Source organism: Dama dama, unplaced genomic scaffold, assembly GCF_033118175.1.
Source record: "Dama dama isolate Ldn47 unplaced genomic scaffold, ASM3311817v1 ptg000184l, whole genome shotgun sequence".
NCBI lineage: Eukaryota > Metazoa > Chordata > Mammalia > Artiodactyla > Cervidae > Dama > Dama dama.
Window position 1 is genome coordinate 551,245 of NW_026870984.1, and position 14,481 is coordinate 565,725.

Sequence of the window (14,481 nt, forward strand, 5' to 3'; positions counted from 1 at the left end):
CGTCAGAAACTCTGCAGTTGAGCATCTTTTCAGAGGTGTGCTTTCACTCATGAGTTTATTAAGTGAAGGGTGTTTTGGAGAGTGCTTGGTGAACTCCAACTGATCTTCATTTAGGAGTGCAGCTTATACATAGAATCTGAATCCTCAAATAGAAAGATGATCCCAGAGATCCTAGCTAGAGATCCCAGAGCAGAGGCTAAAGGAGCTTACTTCAGGACCTTGACTACATTAACTTGTGTCACATCAGTAATTTCCAGCCTTCTCTTAAAAAGTCCTTTTTTAATGTACAAGACAGTGACCTAAGTCTGAGATAAGTAGGCTAGTTGGGTGGGCTTGCTTTTGGAGTGTTGACCTTTAAGAAATTCACTTCTCTTTGAGACTACAGATGATTAAATACTCCCAAATTTTTAGGACTAATGGAGTTTTCCATGGCCTTTCCTCCCCCCCAACCCCCAAGTAAACCATCGGTATCCTTTAGAAATTAAAATGTTTTGGTGTCTAAATGAAAACCCCCCAAGAGTGTGCCAAGCCTGGAATGATTTCAGATTGCATACTTCTGTTGTTGTTGCTGTTGTTGTTTTAATTTGGAAAAGAGTTCCAATGGGACTCTGTCAGAGCAGTAACCAAGCTACAAAGCTAGCTATTTGCTTTTGCAAGATGAGAGAGAGAAAGGACCTTTTTGTGGTTGCCCTTTGCCCAAGGAGGTATCAGGCTAGCTAATCAACAAGGACAGTATATTTTTTAATCACATGGCAGAAAAGAGAGGCACTAAAGTTGCTTTTGCAGGTTAGAGACATTGCCTGTGGGATCTCTGCCTTTTAGAAGGTGCAAGCTCAAAGCCACTTCTGCCCCTGCAAGGGGAAGGGCCAGTGGCTGTGACCGATATTTGAAAGGTTGTCCTAGGCAAGGATGGGGGCTCCTCACTCTAGGTAGAGATCTTCTCCCAGCTCCACCCTGTGTTCTTGCCCAGGGCTTTGACTGAATTCTTCCCCAGAGGAGTGAGAGGGCCAGTCAGTTGTGTAACCACCAAGACACCACCACCCCCAGGCAGAAAAGTCAGCCTGTCAGCACTCTTTTCCTTTCACACTCTTTGGTTTCCCCAGACCCACAGTTAACTGAAAATTTCCCCTAGAATAATCAAGAACTCCTGTCTTTTCTGGATGACAGAAATCTAAAAGTGACAGGCATGGAGTCAAGCAGCAGAAGCATGCTGAGCCCCTAAGAAAGGTGTTGTCATTAAGGACTTCCTTGGTGGCTCAGATAGTAAAGAATCTGCATGCAATTCTGGAGGCCCAGATTTCTTTCCCTGGGTCAGGAAGATCCCCTGGGGAAGGAAGTGGCAACCCACTCCAGTATTCTTGCGTGGGAAATCCCATGGACAGAGGAGCCTGGTGGGCTACAGTCCATGAGATTGCAAAAAAGTCAGACACAACTGAGCGACTTTACTTTCAGTCCATCAAAAACTATTTGATATCCAGGCACATCACCTGAGATCAAGGTTGCTGACTTCCATCTGTGTTTTTGTGTGAACCCAAGGGGATCCTCTCTGGGGGTGCATGTTCATCTTTCCAGTGCCTGGGGCTCCTGCAGTCATAACTGACCCCCTTCCCCTCCCAGATGAATACTTGTGTGGACACCCCCTCTCCGCTGCTCAGTGCTTCTGGCTCTAACCTGCCTTCTGGCTAGCCCTTCTCACTGCCTGTCCTCACTTACCAAAATTCTGCCTATTCCTGGGCATGTCTTGGCTAAAACTGTTCTCCTTCACATTTTCCCTGCTGCCTGTTGAAATCCTGCCCTCCACCCTCATAGCCCAGTTCCTTCCAGTAGATACACTCCAAAAGGCAGCATTTTTCAGACTCTAGTCACTCGTATTCATGATTTTTGTCATTCCCAAGACCTGCTCGTACAATTACTGTCTTAATCTATTTTATAATCTGAAGCTGCAGCTCTTTAAATTTTTTTTTTTTTAATGAACTCCATTTTGGACTTAAACTTGATTACCAGACAATAGGTAAAACAGTATTTTGTGCTCTGCGTAAAAGATGCAATATGGATAACTGCAGTCAAAACAAAAGCAAGGCTTCTAAATTCTCCATAAGTAGCATTGTGCTGGGGATGGTTCTGTCCTTGGTGTGGAGTTCCCTTGAGAATTAGGTGTCAAGGTACCAGGACCACACTGAGACTTTCTGGAAGGAATTAGAAGACATGAAAGACAATACCCTTCTTTCTGGGTGATTCATTGTTATTCAGTGCTTTGGCCACTGGGAGGCTGTCTGCTTCCTTGGGGTACATGCTCTGTAGGTTTCCTGGCCAAGGAAAGGGTTCCTGTTAATATCCAGATGGACTTTGGCTAAGTCTTTCTCAGAGTCCTTACTGAACTCTAACTTTGTAAAACAAGGTACTTGCAATGATTCTGTTCATCCACTGGGTCATCCGCTAGCAGGTGGGCAACTCCAGGCCAGGGGCTGGGTCATGTTGGCCTCAGTCCCCCAGAGGCCTTGGCAAGTATCTCAAATGTGAGCAAGCAGCTGTAACCCAAGGAGGCTGATGTTTTAAGCTAGAACATGCTGCAGAAGTGGCCTAAGCATATAAAGTGAGATTGTGCTCATTCACGAGGAGGTCCTTGGCATGGTAGCCTGGGATGGTCACCTAGAACTCACTGGCCTGGAGACCTTGCAGGTCAGCCTGAGCCCTGTCAACTTTTTGTTTTTTTGTTTTTTTTTTCCATGTGTTGGTTTCAGTCATAGGTAAAGCTCCACCATCCACAACAGCCGGCAGCCAGTCTCCCCCGAAATGCCGGTCCTCACCTGCTCATCCTGGCAAACTCCCACAGCTGGGATCATGGCCACCACCAGCACCACTGGCATGGTCACGACCTGGCCGCCGCCACCGCCACCACCACCACCACCACCACCACCGGCTCTTCGGGAAGCCCGGTGAAAAATCAGAGGCCGCTTTTACTGAAGGAGACTGCCCCGGCCCTGCAGCAGGTTGTGTGGAACTCATCAAGTAAGTTTCCAACGTCCTCCCCAAAGTCCCATCTTCTGGAACACGCAGAAGATGCAGGGCCAGCAACAGCAACAGCAACAGCAGCAGCAGCAGCAGCAAAGCCAGCAGCTGCCCCAGTCTTTCCAGGGGACAAGATACCAGAACAGGCAGGCTATGAAACGTACCGAGTCTCCCCCCGCCCCCCCACCCCCGGCTCTGCTCCCCATGGCACCCGCTCCTTTTTCTGTCCCACAAACAGGAGAAAAATAATCCTTGTTTTATTTGTTTAGTTCCCCTTGGTTGCCTGGCCACTGTATCCTGGAGGCCTGACACATTCCATTTGGCATTAATTTAAAAATTATTTTTGCACCTTGCTTTTGTACTTTTCTTTTGTCTTTTTCAAAGACGAAACAGTACATACACGTCTTCTTAGTACAGGGTGAAATGGATGCCTAGACACCCAGAAATCTATTGTCTTTGTTGACTTTCTATTTCATCGTGCACCCTTTCTCAGAGGTATTGTTAACCATAAGATCTTTTTCAAATTCATGTATGCATATATATGTATGTATGTGTGTGTGTGTGTGTGCGTGTGTGTATGATGTCATAAAAATATTACGTTTTTTGTTTTTTTTGAAAACATAAAAATGGTACCATCCTTGCCTTTTTCTCTCCCCACCCATCAGCATGTTTTGGAGGTCAATCCATATCAGTGCATATAGCTCTCCCTTTTTCTATTAGACTGGTGTGTAATATTCCCCAGTTTATTTAATAAAGTATTTGCCTACAGATAGACATTTAACTTGCTTCCAGTTTCTACCTGTTGTTAGCAGTGCTACATGAATACCTTTGTATAAGTTTCCTTGTGCATGTCTGAAAACTCCTGCGCATTATATTTGAAAGAGTACAGTATGAGAAGTGGATAGTAAAGGATGCATTAATAACTAGGGATTAGCTCCCACCTCCTGCCCAAAGCAAGAAGAGCCAGCATCAGGAACCACTGCCAAAGTGCAGAATGACAGCTCCCAGCAGGAGGGCTGACGTAAAGTGGAACAAAGTGCTGATCTGATGGGTACTAGTTTGTCCAGCTCTCATGAGGCCTGATACTGGTCTTGTTTCATGGGGAAAACTGCATTGAGATCCTTCATTATTGGGCTCCTTGATCAAAACTCTCACATACTGAGTGCACTATTAGGAGGAGAACTTGTAAGAGTTGCAGCAGGTTGTGAAATGAAAGAGTAGCCAGATCTTGAACTGGCCCCCAGTGAAACTCTTCAAAGATTGGGGTGGAGGAAGACCAAAAGATTGGACACAGAGTATGGGAGTACAGCCGGATTGATCCTGCTGTCCAAAGATTTGCTAGGCCAGAACCGAGTCTGGGATCTTCCAGGCTGGGATGACCAGTTTCAGGCTTCTGACTTCATAGCCCTTAAGTATATTGAGCCTTCCAGGGGAACTTGGAAGTGGGCAAGAAGGAGCTCATTGATGGTATGGTTCCTAATTCCCAGATTGTCCTGTTAAAGATAAACAAAACTGGCCAGTAGTTGAAGTAGTTAGGATAGATTTTAATCTGCTATTTACAATTGCAGTAGGGCAAAATGTCCAGCATGAACTGAAGTCAACTTCAGTGTGTACACAGGGGACTGGGGTTTTAAAGGGAGAATTTGGGAATAGGGAGGGGGAATCATGGGAACTCTATACAGTCAGAAAATGACAATTTTACACAAAGTGGGAAGGGGATGTTGGTCCATGTGAAATGTCTGGGTTTGCTAACTCTGTTACCTCTTAAAGGTAGGCTTCTGCCCTCCCATAGAGACTGGGCAATGGGCCCTATCATTAAGTGTTGACTGGAGCAAATATGCAATTCTATTGGCAGCCTTGAGTTTTCCTAGGTGGGGACTTTAAAGGGGGTGGGGATCATCCTTAGGGATGCAGCCTTGAGCTGTTGGAAACTGTATCAGTCCTTAAAGACCCAGGTGGAGGCCTTGCTGAAAAAGGGCTCTGTGGTGCCTTGCTCAAGCTTGCCCAATGGGAGAATCTTTGTCCCTTGAAAGCAGAGAAACTCAAACAGTGTGGATTGGGCCCTGCTCCCACCACAGTTTCAAGCTGGGACAGCCTTCCCCAGGCAGTGGGATGACCAAGAACCTTTGCTTTCCCAGGTGTCCAGCAGAAAGAGATCACACAGAACCCATCCACCTCCACCATCACCCTGGTGACCAGCACCTGGTCATTGCCCCTGGTCACCAGCTCAGGGTCCTCGAGTACCCTTGCATCTTCGGTCAGCCGTGTCAATGTCCACCACTTGAGCTGATGTCACTGCAGACACTGCCAAGTACACTGGCAAAGTGAGTGCCAGTGGTGGGATGGGGAGGACCAGCCTTGGATCTTTCCAGGGATTAAAGGGGACCAGGAAGTGGTGGAGTCCCTCCCCAGCTCTCCTGTCTTCTTGGCATGTTCCTTTTTAGGGATGTGGTGGGCAGGCTTGCCTGCTCTGTGTTCACTTGTGGGTACACTCTCCATTTAGGTTCTGTCTTCTCCCTTTTAAAATTGATTTTATTGAAGTATACATGATGTAAAGTGTTTTATTAATTCCTACTGTACAAGAAAATGATTCAGTTATAGACATGTACACTTTTTCATATTCCATTCCATCATTGTTTATCACAATATTGATATTGATTGTCGTTCCCTGTGCTATACAGGAGGACCTTGTTGTTAATTCTATGTATAATAGTTTGTATCTGCTAATCCCAGATTCCCAGTGTGTCCCGTCTGCCACCTCAGCCCTCCTCTCTACTTCTCTCTTAATTTGCCAAGTGCTTTTATGCTCACTGTTGAATTTGGGCAAGTAAAGCTTGCAGATCTCCTTGCTGTCGGATGAGAGTGCTCTGGAATGATATTCAGGTTCATGTCTGTAGAACCCAGGAAGTGAAAATCACAGCCAGAATTGCAGCTCTCTGGGGAGTCCCTTCTGCTCCCTGCTAGGGCCTAGAAGAGTAATTGATACATAGTTGTAGAATGAAAACAGGTTGCTGACTAAGTTCTCATTGGGCTTCTTATCAGCAAAATTTTTTAATGTCTACAATTTTTAAAGTCTTTATTGAATTTCTTGTAATATTGCTTTATCTTCCTTCTTTTAAAATGTTTTGGTTTTTTGACTACAAGCATGTGGAATCTTATCTCCCTGACTAGGGAATCTAACCCATACTCCCCACATTGGAAGTCAAAGTCTCAACCACTGGACTTCCAGGGACGTCCTCACACCCATTTTATAGATGAGCACACTGAGATCTGGCCAGGTCACACAGCTTGCCCAGGGCCACATAATCCGTGAATGTCTAATTGACATTTGAATGGTAGCAACCAGGATCTAGAATATCCTCTTGACCTGGCTTTGAGCTAACTTGTGAATTCACATCAGGCCTGCTGACCACAGCTGTCCAGGGTCCACAGAGTGACTGTTCTTACAGGTGGCTTTTTAAAGCCACCCCACTTAAGGGTCATTGTGACTAATGAGATAAAATCCAAGTCTTGGGGTTATGTCTCTTATTCAGTATTATTTCTGTTCCCCCATTTTGAATAAAACAAGAATTTTTATCGAGTGCCTGAGTTTCAGAACAGGAAGGGCTCAACTATTAGGTGTGGTTACATCTTCAAGGTTGTTGACTTATTTGTTCATCACCTTGAACTAGGATTGACTTCATGTGTTTATTTATACTGACTTAACAGAAATAAAATTAAGTCTAAACTCACCAGATCCTGTTCTTCAAGGCTTGAAGCCTAAGTCCATCTATATTCTGTTAAAGCCAGTGATTCGCATGCAAGTGTTAAAGAATGAATGAAAGCATTCCCGGTGGCTTGTCAGTAAAGAATTCTCCAGCCAATGCAGGAGACATGGGTTCCATCCCTGATTGGGGAAGATCCCACATGCCCTGGAACAAGTAAACCTGTGTACCGCAACCACTGGGCCTGTGCACTAGAGCCTGGGAACTGCAACTACTGAAGCCTATGACTGGAGCCCATGCTCTACAACAAGGGAAACCGCCACATTGAGAAGCATGTGAACTGCAATTAGAGAGTAACCCCCATTCATTGCAACTAGATGAAACCTTGTGAAGCAACAGAGACCCAGCACAGACAAAAATAAGTGCATAAATAAAAGTATATTAAAGAATTAAAGGTACCACGTGCAGTCTTTCTTTCTAACAAGAGCTGTTGTAGAATTACAAGGGAATTGAAAGAGGGTAATTTTTAAAATTAACTGATTTAAGATGTCTGGTGTTGCCCAAATGGCTTTCTTTTTTTCATTGCTTATCTGTTTGGCTGTTCCAGGTCTTTAATTGTGGTGTGCAAATTCTTAGTTCACATGTGGGATCTAATTCTCTGACTAGGAATCAAATCCGGGCCCCCTGCACTGGAGGTACAGAATCTTAGCCACTAGACCACCAGGAAAGCCCCACCCCAGCCAGATGGTCTCATGTTTACTTGCCATTGGTTGGACTTCTTGTATTTCCAAAGCTAGGGATAAAACTAATAGACTGTGGTTTTGCTAAGTAACTTCAGTCGTGCTCAAGTCACTTCAGTCTTTGCTGCCCTATGGACTTCAGCCTGCTACGTTCCTCTCTCAATGGGATTCTCCAGGCAAGAACACTGGAGTGGGTTGCCATGCCTTCCTCCAGGGAATTTTCCCAGTCCAGGGGCTGAACTGATATCTCTTATATCTCAAAAACTGACAGATAGGTTCTTTACCACTAGTGCTACCTGGAAGCCCCTCAAACTGCCATGCAGTGCTGTGCTTAGTCCCTCAGTGGTATTTGACTCTTTGTGATGAACTGTAGCCCACAAGACTCCTCTATCCATGCTGATTCCCAAGACAATACAGAAGTGGGTTGCCATGCTTCCTCCAGGGGATCTTTCCAACCCGTGGATCAAACCCAGGTCTCCCACATTGCGGAAGGATTCTTTACCACCTGAGCCACCAGGGAAGCACAAGAATACTGGAGTTGGTAGCCTATTACTTTCTCCAGGGGATCTTCCTGACCGAGGAATTGAACCACAGTCTCCTGCATTTCAGACAGATGTTCTACCAGCTCAGCGACCGGTTAAAACTATCACCAGACCTACAATCCCACTACTCGGCATATACTCTGAGAAAATAGATTGCAAAAAGACACGTGTACCCAGTGTTCATCACAGCACTAGTTGTCGTATCTAGGATATGGAAGCAACACATATGTCCATTGAGAGATGAATAAATAAAGAAGATGTGGTTGATTTCAATTTTGAGTGACTAAAATTGAAAAGTGAAAGTGAAAGTGTTACTCGCTCAGTCTTGACCGACTCTTTGTGACCCCATGTTGACCACCAGGCTCCTCTGTTCATGGAATTCTCTAGGCAAAAAATGCTGGAGTGGGTTGCCTTTTCCTTCTCCAGGGAATCTTACCAACACAAGGATAAAATTCAGGTCTCCTGCATTTCAGGCAGTTCTTGACAGACTGAGCAGCCAGAAAGCAACACAAGTGTGCATTGATAGATGAATGGAGAAAGAAATTATGGTTGTTGTCACCTTTCAGACACTAAGTTGTGTCCTCAACTGCAATCTCAAAAATGACAGAATGATCTGTGTTTGTTTCCAAGGCAAACCATTCCATATCACGGTAACCCAAGTCTATGGCCCAACCAGTAACACTGAAGAAGCTGAAGTTGAACGGTTCTATGAAGACCTACAAGACATTTTAGAACTAACACCCAAAAAAAGATGTCCTTTTCCCTATTGGGGACTGGAATGCAAAGCAGGAAGTCAAGAAACACCTGGAGTAACAGGCAAATTTGGCCTTGGAGTACAGAATGAAGCAGGGCAAAGGGTAATAGAGTTTTGCCAAGAGAATGCATGTGTGATAGCAAACACCCTGTTCCAACAACACAAGAGAAGACTCTACACATGGACATCACCAGACGGCCAACACCGAAATCAGATTGATTATATTTTTTTGCAGCCAAAAATGAAGAAGCTCTATACTGTCAGCAAAAACAAGACTGGGAGCTGACTGTGGCTCAGATCATGAACTGCTAATTACCAAACTTCATACTTAGATTGAAGAAAGTGGGGAAAACCATTGACCACTCAGGTATAACCTAAATCAAATCCCTTATGATTATACAGTGGAAGTGAGAAATAGATTTAAGGGACTAGATCTGATGGACAGAGTGCCTGATGAATTATGGATGGAAGTTCATGACATTGTCTAGGAGAAAGGAAACAAGACTATCCCCAAGAAAAAGAAATGCAAAAAAGCAAAATAGCTTTCTGAGGAGGCCTTACAAATAGCTGTGGAAAGAAGAGACGTGAAAAGCAAAGGAGAAAAAGAAAGATATACCCATTTCAGTGCAAAGAAATAGAGAAATATAATGGAATGGTCAAGACGCAGTTCAGTCCAGTTCAGTCACTCAGTTGTGTCCGACACTTTGCGACCTCGTGAACCACAGGACTCCATGCCTTCCTGTCCATCACCAACTCTCAGAGTCCACCCAAACCCATGTCCATTGAGACGGTGATGCCACCTGACCATCTCATCCTCTGTCGTCCCCTTATCCTCCTGCCCTAAATCTTTCCCAGCATCAGGGTCTTTTCAAATGAGTCTGCTCTTCCCATCAGGGGGCCAAAGTAGAGATCTCTTCTGGAGAGATCTCTAGTAGAGATAACTTCAAGAAAATTAGAGCTATCAAGGGAACAGTTCATGCAACAATGGGCTCAATAAAGGACAGAAATGCTATGGACCTATCAGAAGCAGAAGATGTTAGGAAGAGGTGGCAAGAATACACAGAAGAGCTGTAGAAAAAAGATCTTCATGATCCAGATAATCACGATGGTGTGATCACTCACCTAGAGCCAGACATCCTGGAATGTGAAGACAAGTGGGCCTTAGGAAGCATGCCTACGGACAAAGCTAGTGGAGGTGATGGAATTCCAGTTGAGTTATTTCAAATCCTAAAAGATGATGCTGTGAAAGTGCTGCAACTAATAGCTCAGCAAATTTGGAAGACTGAGCTGTGGCCAGTGGACTGGAAAAGATCAGTTTTCATTCTAATCCCGAAGAAAGGCAATTCCAAAGAATGCTCACACGACTGCAAAATTGCAGTCATCTCACACACTAAAGAAGTAATGCTCAAAATTCTCCAACCCAGGCTTCATCAATATGTGAATCGTGAACTTCCAGATGCTCATGCTGACTTTAGGAAAGGCAAAAGAAGCAGAGATCAAATTGCCAACATCCAATGGAACATCAAAAAAGCAAGAGAGTTCCTGGACAACATCTATTTCTGCTTTATTGACTGTGCCAAAACTTTGACCGTGTGGATCACAATAAATTTTGGAAAATTGTGAAAGACATGGGAATACCAGACCACCTGACCTGCCTATTGAGAAATCTGTATGCATGTCAGAGAGCAACAGGTAGAACTGAACATGGAACAACAGACTGGTTCCAAATAGAAAAAGGAGTACATCAAGACAGTATATTGTCATCCCACTTATTTGATTTATATGCAGAGTACATCATGAGAAATGCTGGGCTGGATGAAGCACAAGCTGGAATCAAGATTACTTGGAGAAATATCAATAACCTCAGCTATGCAGATGACATCACCCTTATGGCACAAAGTGAAGAAGAACTAAAGAGCCTCTTGATTAAAGTGCAAGAGGACAGTGAAAAAGTTGGCTTAAAGCTCAAAATTCATAAAACTAAGATCATGGCATCTGGTCCCATCACTTCATGACAAATAGATGGGGAAACAGTGGCTGACTTTATTTTTCTGGGCTTCAAAATCACTGCAGATGGTGATTGCAGCCATGAAATTGAAAGACACTTACTCCTTGGGAGAAAAGTTATGACCAAGCTAGACAGCATATTAAAAAGCAGAGACATTGCTTTGCCAACAAAGGTCCGTCTAGTCAAGGGTTTGGTTTTTCCCGTAGTCATGTATGAATGTGAGACCTGGACTATCAAGAAAGCTGAGTGCAGAAGCATTGATGCTTTTGAACTGTGGTGTTGGAGAAGATACTTGAGAGTCCCTTGGACTGCAAGAAGATCCAACCAGTCCATCCTAAAGGAGATCAGTCCTGGGTGTTCATTGGAAGGACTGCTGTTGAAGTTGAAACCCCAGTGCTTTGGTAACCTGATGTGAAGAGCTGACTGATTTCAAAAGACCCCGATGCTGGGAGGGATTGTGGGCAGGGGGAAAAGGGGGCAACAGAGGATGAGATGGTTGATGGCATCACTGACTCTATGGACATGGGCTTGGGTGGACTCCAGGAGCTGGTGATGGATAAGGAGGCCTGGAGTGCTGCAGTTCATGGGATCACAAAGAGTCGGACACGACTGAGTGACTGAACTGAACTGAACTGAACTGAACTGAGGAAGCATATTAAAAAGCAGAGACATTAGTTTGCCAATAAAGGTCTCTCTATTAAAAGCTACGGTTTTCCAGTTATCATGTATGGATATGAAAGTTGGACCCTGATTAAATACGAGACACTGAGAAGATTCATGTTTTAATTTCAGTCCTGTTAAGTTGCTCAGTTGTGTCTGACTCTTGGAGACTCCCTGGACTCCACATGTCATTCCTCCCTGCCTATCACCAGTTCCTGTAGCTCGGTCAACTCATGCTCATTGAGTTCATGTTGCCATCCAACCGTCTCATCCTCTGCCGTCCTTTTACCTCTGCTTGCCTTGGTAATGAGAGATCATCCTGTCATTTTTGAGACTACACCCAAGTACTGCGTTTTGGACTCCTTTTCTTGACTAAGAGGGATACTCCATTTCTTCTAAAGGATTCTTGCCCACAGTAGTAGATTTAATGATCATCTGAATTAAGTTTGCCCATTCCAGCCCATTTTAGTTCACTGGTTCCTAAAATGTCAGTGTTCACTCTTGCCATCTCCTGTTTGACCACTTATAATTTACCTTGATCGTTGAAGGTGAAACTCCCAATATTTTGTTTACCTGATGCGAAGAGCTCACTCATTTGAAAAGACCGTGATTTTGGGAAAGATTGAAGGCAGAAGGAGAAGGGGGTGACAGAGGATGAGATGGTTAGGTGGCATCACCAACTCAAGGGACGTGAGTTTGGGTAAACTCCAGGAGTTGGTGATGGACAGGAAGGACTGGCGTGCTGCAGTTGATGGGGTCTCAAAGAGTCAGACACAACTGAGCGACTGAACTAACTTCATTCTTTCTGGAGTTATTTTCCCAGTGTTATCCAGCAGTATACTGGGCACCTAGTGACCTGGGGCATTCATCTGTCAGTGTCATATCTTTTTGCCTTTTCACACTGTTCATGGGGTTCTCAAGGCAGGAGTACTGATGTGGTTTGCCATCCCCTTCTGCAGTGAATAGTTTGTCAAATCCCTCCGTTGTGACCCGTCCATCTGGGATATCCATATATGGCATAGCTCATACTTTCATTGATGTAAACAAGGCTGTGGTCCATGTGATCCATTTGGTTAGTTTTCTGTATTGTGGTTTTCATTCTGTCTGCCTTCTGATGGGTAGGGATAGGCTCCTTGGAAGCTTCCTTATGGGAAGGACTGACTTGGGGGAAACTGAGTCTTATTCCAATGGGTGGGGCCAACCTCAGTAAATCTTTAGTCCAATTTTCTGTTGATGGGCAGGGCTGTGTTCTCTCCCTGTTGTTTGGCCTGAGGTCGAACTATGGTAGAGATCATTACTACTATAATAGTGACCTCCTTCAAAAAGACTTGAACGCATGTATTGTTGAATACATTGCTGTATTCAGTGCCCCTGTCCCTGTGGCAGGCAAGTGTCAACCCACGCCTCTGCCAGAGACTACTGGACACTCACAGGCAAGTTTGGGTCAGTCTTTTGTGCGTTGTCTGCTCCTCTCTCCTGGTTCCTGGTGGATACAAAGTTCAGTTTGTGCTCTCCAGGAGCCTGTTTCCCCTGTCCTGTGGAAGTTCTGTAATCTTGGTGATTACGGAAAAGTTCTGTAAACTTTTAAATTCCACTGGCCTCCGAAGTCAAATTCCCTGGTGATATTCCATCCTTTTCCTGGATTCCCAGCTTGGGAAGCCTGTTTTTGGTGCTAGAACTTTCTTAATGGTGTGAGAGTTTCCTTGGTTTAATTGTTCGGCAGTTTGTGGGTCACTCGGTGCCTCAGTAGTTGGGATAACAGCGACCTCCTCCAAGAGGGCTTATGCCACACACTGCATGACCCCATGTGTGCTACAACCAGAGCTGTAGTCTCCATGGCAGGCCACTGCCACCTGTGCCTTTGCAAGAGACACTCAGACACTCAAAGGCAGTTCTGGTTCAGTCTCTGTGGGTTTTCTAGGTCCTGGTGCACACAAGGTCTTGTTTGAGCTCTCTGAACATCTCTGGTGGGTATGGTTTGACTCTAAATGTGATTTTTGCCCCTCCTACCACCACCTTGTGGGGGCTTTTCCTTTCCTCCTAGATCTGGGGTATCTTTATATGGCGGGATCCAACATTCTCCTGTCGATGGTTGTTCAGCAGCGAGTTGCACTTTTGGAGTTCTAAGAGGGGAAGACGAGCATATATCCTTCAACTCCATCATCTTAGCAATTCATGTTTTACATATGTGTGTGTGTGTGTGTGTGTGTGATATATGAATCTGCATTCATTTTGCATATGTGATTTAGAGAAAATTTTATGTTTAATATATACTAAAATTTCACATCTCATATAAAACCCATTATTTGCTTTCATATTAGTATGAGATACATGAAAAGTTTCACATTTGATATATATGAATATCTCTGTATTTTTAATATTATGACATAAATAAAGATACATATTTCATATGTAATATGTGTGCCCAGAATTTCAAATATGACATAGACAAAATTCCATACTTCAATATAGGAAATTGTGCACAGATTTTTGAGTATGAAATACAGAAATGTCCTCACTTCATACATATGATGATCTGTACCTAGATTTCAATATATGATAAGGATAAAATTTCATATTTAATTTACCTGAGACTCTCCATCCAGATTCTTATATGTGACATAGGCAAATTTCCATATGTTCTATGAATGAATATCTGCACAAAGATTCTATTATATGATAAGAGAAAATGTCACACTTCATATTTATGATTACCTACACTTAAAATCTCAGATTTGACAAATCTAAAATTCATATTTCTGAAGATTTACACAAAAGCTATCCTATTGAGAGAGTCAATTCTTAGGTAGGTTGATAAGGAGTCTGGTGCTCTCAAGGAGGAAGGACTCCAGGGCCTTCAGGAGGAGAAAGGAATCCGGGTCCCTCGAGTAGGAGATAGGGGTTTAGAGTTCTCAAGAAAGAGAAAAGAACAAACTTTTGTTTTTCTTTAAGTGAGTGTTGATGGTTGCACTCGAAACGTCTGATCTTGCTCAAGGAAATGTTTTTCCTTAAACTCTGAACCAATGATTATATAACAACAATGTATTCTTCCTGAGGACATGTT

General features: G+C 44.0%; 1 pseudogene; it reads left to right on the forward strand.

Annotated features, from left to right (window-relative positions):
* Nucleotides 1–14,481, forward strand: part of LOC133053732 (MYND-type zinc finger-containing chromatin reader ZMYND8-like) — a 54,548-nt pseudogene that overhangs the window by 11,225 nt on the left and 28,842 nt on the right.